Below are 8,518 nucleotides of genomic sequence, written 5' to 3' on the forward strand. Positions count from 1 at the left end.
GAAAGCCATGAAGATGATGGAAAAATAGGATTTATTGAAAAAGCCAGAAGTATGGTGCCTACTGACTCATATATTTATTTTTCTTTTTAATTAAAATTTATTGGGGGTGACAATGGTTAGTAAAATTACATAGGTTTCAAGCGTACACTTCTGTAATACATCATCTATATATCACCACCCAGAGTCAGCTCTCCTTCCATCACTATATATTTGACCCCATTTACCCTTTTCCACCACCACTCCCTCCCCGCCCTCCCACATCCTCTGGTAACCACTAAACTATTGCCTGTGTTTATGAGTTTTTGTTTCTTTATTTGTTTGTCTTGTTCCTTTGTTGCTTTCAGTTTTATATCCCACAGATCAGCGAAGTCATATGGTTCTCGACTTTTTCTGTCTGATTTATTTCACTTAGCATAATAATCTCAAGATCCATTCATGTTGTCATAAATGACACTATTTCATCTTTTCTCATGGCAGTGTATATATACCATATCGTCTTTATCCAATCATCTGTGGAAGGACACTTTGGTTGTTTCCATGTCTTGGCCACGTTGAATAATGCTGCAATGAACATCAAAGTACACATAACATTACAGAAAACTGTTTTCAGATTTTTGGGGTATACACCCAGGAGAGGAATAGCTGGGTCATATGGTAATACTATTCTTAATTTTTTACACAGTCTGCATTCCTACCAACATTGTATGAGGGGTCCTTTTTCTCCAAAGCTTCTCCAACACTTGTTATTATTTGTCTTATTGACAATAGTCATTCTAACCAGTGTGAGGTTGTATCTCATTGTGGTTTTTATTTGCCTTTCTCTGATGAGTAGTGATATTGAGCATCTTTTCATATGTCTATTGGCCATCTGTATGTCCTCTATGGAGAAATGCCTAGTCTGGTCATCTGCCCATTTTTTACATAAAAAAAAATAAAGGACAAAAATAATATGATTATATCAATCGATACAGAAAAAACATTTGACAAGATATAACATCCATTTATGATTTAAACACTTAATAAAATAGATATAGAAGGAAAATACCTTAACATAATAAAGGCTGTATATAACAAACCCTCAGCTAATATCATAATTAACAGTGAAAAACTGAAGCCCTTTGCTCTACACTCGGGAACAAGACAGGGCTCTCCCCTATCACCACTCTAAGCCACCTCTTTCTTTATGGCACTTTCTACCCATGAGACAGATCTCTTTTCTTTTTCACCATTCACCTAAGTTCACAAGAATTTCTATCGTATTTCATTTTTTCTGATCTCTCACATAAGGTTCTCAAACCTCTTTTTCTTCTTTAAGTAAGCTAGTTGGAGTTCCAGAATGAGAGAACAAAAAAAATAAGGAGAGAAAGTTATTAAAGAAATAATTCAAGAATTCATTTAGAAATGCAAGATGCAAGCCTTCAGTCATACTCGATGCCCAGTAAAACAAAATTTTTAAAAATCACACTAAATCACATTATCATAAAATTTTGTAACACCAGAGATGAAAAGAAAATTCGAACACCTTACCCTGTCGGGTTACACAGGTCAAATGCAAAGAAAAAGCATTCAGATTTCACTGGATGCTGAAATTTCACTGGAAACAGTAAGTTTCCTTTTGTTAAACAATGTATACAATGCTATGACTATTGACTGATTCTCCTCTCCTCCTTGGCAGGTGGTAGGATCACTTCTCTGTCATCATTAACATTAAATATAGTGTTGGCACTTGCTCTGCCCATTACATACGAGTGAAGCTATATATTTTACTTCTCTAGGTGGAAGGTGGATGATGTCTATGCTCCCTTTTACCTGCCTTAAGTATGGCCATGTGACTTTTTCTTGGCCAGTAAAATATAAATGGAAATTATGTATGTCACTTCCAGGTGGTCTTTCTCAGAGCCAGTTCACGACATTTCCTTTTCCCACCTTTATAATTGCAGAAGCATTTGTTGAGATGTAGTTTGTACTGGATTGAAATTCTAACTCTAATGAGCAGAGCTCCATTCCAATCTGAACTGGAAATGTACGCATAGCTGAGTAAAAAAAAAAAAAAAATGTTCTTATGTTAGCTCCCTGAGGCTTGTGGGCTGTTTGTTAAAGCAGCATAATCTAATTTATCCAGGCTGATACAACCAAGTAATCTCTACCCAAACTATCGAAGAAGAGTGAAGTAGAATATGACATTTTTAGACATGCAAATGATCAGAAAACGTACTCCTATTCATAGCTTCCTAAGAAGTTACTCAAGGATGTATCCCAACAAATAAGGCAGTAAACAAAAGGAAAGACATGGAATGCAAAAAAAAAAAAAAAAAGTGGATCTAAAACATCAGCAATATAGCTGGATTAAAGAGCAACAGTGCAGACTGGAGCAGAGAAGAAAAAAGGATTCCAAGATGAGTGAAGTTATCTAGAAAACAAAGGAAGATTCTTTGTAATGAAATGCATGAGAAACATATGATGTAGGCAAAAAATGAAATAAAAAAGAAATATTATTAAAAATTCATGGAAACACACTTAAAAATTTGCACACAAATGTAAAACCGCAAATATGAAGTAAATGAGAATACTGACTCACTTAAAGCAATTAATGAACTGTACAAAAAAGGAAATATTTAATTTTAACCTGAAAATATATATTTTTTAAGTGACTCTGGCTTTATGATAGTGAACCTATAAAGAATCATGTATAATGCTAGAAAATACTTAGACTATTAAAAGTAAGAAGGACCCTCTGATTCTTTAAATCACAAAATATAATCTTAGCTCAGACATTAGAATGCTCATGTCAATAATCATCTTTGTAATTTCTCTTCCGATATTAACTTCCCCTCCGACAGAGCTAACGCCGTAGCTGGTGCTACCTTTAGATGTGAACCTACACCCAGGAAGCTGGGAAGGTGCCATTCTGTCTATTTTTTTTCTCCCTCACTTCTTTCTCAGCTCCCTGTCTCATTACTGAAATCTCTGGCCTGGAGCATTAGAAGGTCTATGGATAAAGGGGGGGTCAGAAAATTCTTTCCTTGGCTGGTATGATTGTAAGTTATTTTCATGCTCTCTAAGCTTGGCAGATGTTTAAAGCTTGCTCTTTATCTCATGGACACTTTTGTGAATTCTTTGGAGGCTCCCTTGCTGGGCCCACCCAGTTATAACTTCTCTGACATCAGCAGTGCTGATTGCATCTCAGCTCTTAGTTTTACAGGAGTCTGCTCTACACAGAGCGGGGTATTGGAGGAGATCCTCTGGCAGGAGAGACAGCAGCTTCGAGCTGGCTTCGTCTCCTTCTTGGACCACATTTAATTAATGGAAAACAGTCACTTCCCCTTAGCCCTGCTCCCAGAGGACACTGCAAGTTCCCCCTGAGTCCATTACAAGCTCTTAAATTTTTTTCAGGAAAACATCAGCCACTGATGCTTCTCATTCTCCAGCTTTACACCCATCACACTCTCTGGGCAACACTATTGAAGCCTTTCTCACTACACTTTCCTTAGGTGAATCAGGGGGGCACTCACGGCTCTCTCAGGGCTCTTGCAATAGAAACTCTTTATAAAATCTGCCCACCAATGCCCCAAATCTGGACCTTTTCACACCAGGAATTCGGAGGATTGATTGGTTTTGGTTGCCAGACAGATTATAAATACTAACACCCTTAAAAATATGAAAGTAAAGGTCTGGATAATGGAATAGGATGTGAAGAAGAGAGGCACATGCACTAAAGAATAGAGAAAATGATCCCCTTTTCTTAAAATGGTATGTAGAAAGCTAACAGAAAAGATAAATAAATGTTTATAGTAGTCACAAAGCTAACCACTTGAGAAACAAAAACTAATAATATAGTTATTAAAATTCAGAGGAAGAGAGGTAAGATGAGTAAGTTTTTGGAACTCAGTCTTTATCATTTATACTGGGAAGCCAGTAGGTTTTTGTCTAAAGTGGAGAAGCTAAGCAGTAGATGTATAGAGATTAAAATCACTTCGGAAATGAGAGTGCAAACCATTAAAGGGGCTTCCTTTATCTTATGAGGCTGCTAGTTGGTGGGGAGAGGAAGGAGGCTGCCGCTCTTATTCATACTGCTCTGTGTTCTTGGATGACTTAATGTGCATATTATTAATTTGATAAAACATCAACTTTTAAAAAACAAGCATAAATACTTGCTGAATAAATGAATGACATTTATTTTCTTATGTGATTACGATTGTTTAATCTAAACAAATAAGAGAAATCTCATCTTTTTAGAGGCGAACCATTATGAATCAAAAAGTAAAAAAGGCCAACCTACTCAAAGAGAGTTATAATGGGTTTCTCATTTATATGTAAAAATCTACTCAACCATATAAGGAAAAGAGTAACAATCCCATAATAGACTTTGTAAAAACAAACAAACAAAAAAAAACAAAAAGAAAAAGAAAAAGAAATTTAAACAAAAATATATGTGAGAATTTCAGAGGTTCATTAAATGCATTACTCTAACAATATCATATCTTTGGATTTAATTTAAAATTGAGTCTACAACCTTTTGGAGTCATCTAATCAAATTGCAGAGATAATTGGGAACACATGGAGATATGAAATGTGCTGATCAAAAGTCCTTGTTGGTGGCACAACTATGCATTCCTCGTCTTCTAGAAATCCTGACAAACTGCAGGATGGCAGGCCTGATGGAGGTGGGAGAATTGTGATTGGCAAAAGGAACATGTCAGAGAAGGAATGCAGGGTGGTACCTGTCTTTAAAAACAAACAAATACAGCTCCAAGACTTACAGAGATCCTGGTCCACTAATTAGAGATCTCTTTTTAAAAAGTATCGAACTATGCTTTCTGGAAAAAAAAAATCTATTGTTTCTGTATCCCCTGCCCTTTCTAACCAACACTCCACCCCAAACCACTGTTTTTTTTTTTTAAACTGTTTTCTTGGTAAAGAAGACATGATTGTGAGGGCCAGAATGGGGACATATTCACCTGGCAAAATCATGTGTCTTACCTTAAATAGGGAAGAAAATTGGAGTATGTGAACAATCTCATGGTATTGGCAATAATGTTTGTGAGGTTACTACCTTCCCAGTGGGAATTGAAAATGGGAAGTCCACCAGCTCAGTTCACACAAGTCACAACCTTTCTGTCATGTGGTAATTTCTGGTCTTACAATAGCCAAACAAAAGGGGAATCCATGAGTCAGTTGACCACCAGTCCTCAGAGCATCACCCCAGAACACTTTTTCATTATCTTAGAGTTGCTACAAAATACAGATGATACTTTGTATTCCATAGCATTTATTTTTTTAAGATTAGGTTTTCCTTTTTCCTCAAACCAAAACAAGTTACAAATCTCCTAACCTGTATTCATGGGTGGCTGATGTTTTTGTTGAAACAAGGAAAATCTGTTTTCTACGATAGACTGGAAACATGTTCCAGAAAGGCTTGATAGAAGATGATAACTTTACTCACTGGCTCCCAAGATCTGAGCATTCACATTAGGAAGGGCAATAATAAAGCACTTTCCAAAAGGCCTCCCCACTTAGTGGGCTGTCTTAGTCTTCATTTGTATCTTTAGCAGTACCAACCAGAGTGCTGATTTCATAAAATTGTTCAAAAAACACTTCATTGAATGAGATCCATATAAAAATCACATAGTTAATATGATTATATGGTTAATATCATATAGAATTTAATATCATATTAATGCATCACATGTACAAGGTGTGATAAAAATATGATGAATGTGTAAATAAAAAAAATTATTACAGTAAAATACCCAGTGCCATTACTCCCCCTCAAAATACTCCCCCCTCACTTCAAATGCACTTACCCCATTGTTCTTGCCACTTTCTGAGGCAGTTCTGGAAGTCCTCTTTTGTGAGTATTTTTAACTGTGCTGTCATGGCTGCCTCCATGTCCTGAATCAATTAAAAACATTTACCTTTCTTGGTCATTTTGACTTTGGGGAAGAGCCAGAAGTCTCACAGTGCCAGATCCAGTGAATAAGGTAGATGAGGACACACTGTAATGTTTCTATTTAATTGCCATACCGGAAGAGATGGGTGACACGGAGCATTGTCGTGATGGAGGATGAAACCATTTGCCCATTTCTCAGGCTGTTTTCTAGCACATCGTTGCTTAAACGCTGTATAAGTATTCAGAGTGCACCATAGCATTCCTGGGTACAAACTCAGCTCACACAATTCCATCAAGGACAAAAAACACAATTAACATCACCTTGATGTTACAAGCAGCATCATTCACTGGAGGTTTTATCCTTCATCATGACAGCATTCCATGTCACACATCGCTTCTGGTATGGCAATTTCTGTCAAATTAAAAGCATTACAGTGTATCTTCATCCACCTTATTCACTGGATCTGGCACCATGTGATTTCTGGCTCTTCCCCAAAGTCAAAACAACCAGGAAAGGTAAACGTTTTGAATTGACTTAGGACATGGAGGCAGCCAAGACAGCACAGTTAAAAATACTCACAAAAGAGGACTTCCAGAACTGCTTCAGAAAGTGGCAAGAACGATGGGATAAGTGTGTTCGCAGCAAGGGGGAGTATTTTGAGGGGAATCATTGGCACTGGGTCTTTTACTGTAATAATTTTTATTTAAATATTCACCATATTTATCACATATTTATCACACCGCATATGTTATGAATACAATTATATGTTAATATAATGCATATTTTAATATGTATATAATTATATATAAAATTTCCTATCAGCAAAAATCTGCTCATCAGCCTTATGTCTTTGTATATGGTAATGTTTTCAGTATTCCTAGTTAATGTGAAGTGCTCAGTGATATAACCATCTGGATATATAACTTAGTCATGAACTTATGACTATTCTCTGGATTACTTCTAATTTCATGGTATCAAAACATATGTGCTTTTCCCATACAGCTGACATTTCTGCCCAACACAGGGTGAATGTGAGAACTTGAGAGTGTTAGTTGAATGCAGTAGCCAAAAGGACTAATCATGCTATGATTTTACCTGAAAGGCAGCACTGAGATGTGAACTCCCCGGACAGCATGAGAGCAAGGTTCCAGCATATGAGTTTTTCTTTTATTCTAACATAAATCAAAAGTGACTGAGCATTGTATTGCAATTTCCCCCAAACTAAATTTATCTTGGAATGGAGACAAAACAAGGATGACTTGAGAACTGAAGGACATTTTCCATTATATTTTGAATATATGTAAAGAATTCTTTTCAGAATGACACTGAAAATTTATATGCCTTCTTACCTTGCCTTAGGGAACTACCTCATTGAAATGGTTTGCTACTACATGGAAAATAACCAAAATGGATTAGCCCCACGGGACAAAAGAAGTAACATTATAAACTCAAGTGACAAGCAACAAGATCACATAGAGAGCAAATTCCTTAAAAGGAACTTTCATAATCCCTTTGTTCCAGCTTTATCAGCACAGGGAGCTTAATTTCATGAAGCATTATAAAAGGGGAAAATTGTGGCACACAGTCTGCTAAATGCATGTCTCTTAATCCTTCTAAATTGTTTTGTCTTGTTTAGAAAGATCTGCTTACAACCGTCATTGTGCAAGTGTAAACACAAGGGCTCTCAGATCCTACTTTCCACTTCAGATCTGCCAGACATCATTCTTGTCTCATTTTACAGGCAAATCCTTAGTGCCACCACAAGCTTCTTTAAAAAACCAAACCTTAAGGAGGATATACAAATCTTTGCATGTCTGAGTTTCCCTATAAGGGCATTGAGTTTTATTCCCATCACAATTCTTGTTTATAGCTCACTGGATTTATAGCCATCCTCTTAAACATCTGCAGTCATTATTTTTTTTCTCTCTTTTCTAAAGAAAAGCACAGCTCTCTCTATAGGACATAAAATAGGTATTTTCTCCTAGTAAACCATAAAGGGAGATGTTCTTTCTGTGTTTTTACCACTGAAATAAGTAAAATATAAGACCCTAGTGCTGTCAAGAGAATTAGGATGGGGGACTTGGCAATAGACCTTTAATATTTCTGGAAATTTCCATGAGCTGCAAGTCAGGAAGATGAGGTTCTAAACCCACAACTTTTATTAATCCTCTGTGTGGCTGACAGTAAATCTCTTCATTTTCTTTGTCCTTCATAGAAACACAGACTTTTAAAGCCAGGAGGGAACTGAGGGTTTCATCCAAAACAACATTCTCGTTTTAGGCAGAGGGTCCATATCCCAAACCACTAATTCAACCTCCCACAGGGGAAGAGCTGGAAATTCTCTCCTGATCTTCTAATTTCACAGTACACTTCCTGCTCTCTCCACTATGCTATGACCCAATTTCCTTAGCCAAGGCTTAATGACAGGTTTCCTATTACAAGTACATTGTAAGGATCACACAAAATATTTGACCTGGAAGTATATTAAAAAATATTAAGTGTAACCCAAATGTAAGCTGTTGCATATTTTAAGCTTAACAGTAGCTATAAAATACAAGTTCAAGTGCTTCTTTTAGAGCCACGTTCAGATTTTTATAATAATGCATTGTTATCAAGAGATTACCTTT

The sequence above is a fragment of the Hipposideros armiger genome, unplaced genomic scaffold (genome assembly GCF_001890085.2).
Source record: "Hipposideros armiger isolate ML-2016 unplaced genomic scaffold, ASM189008v1 scaffold_363, whole genome shotgun sequence".
Classification (NCBI taxonomy): Eukaryota; Metazoa; Chordata; class Mammalia; order Chiroptera; family Hipposideridae; genus Hipposideros; species Hipposideros armiger.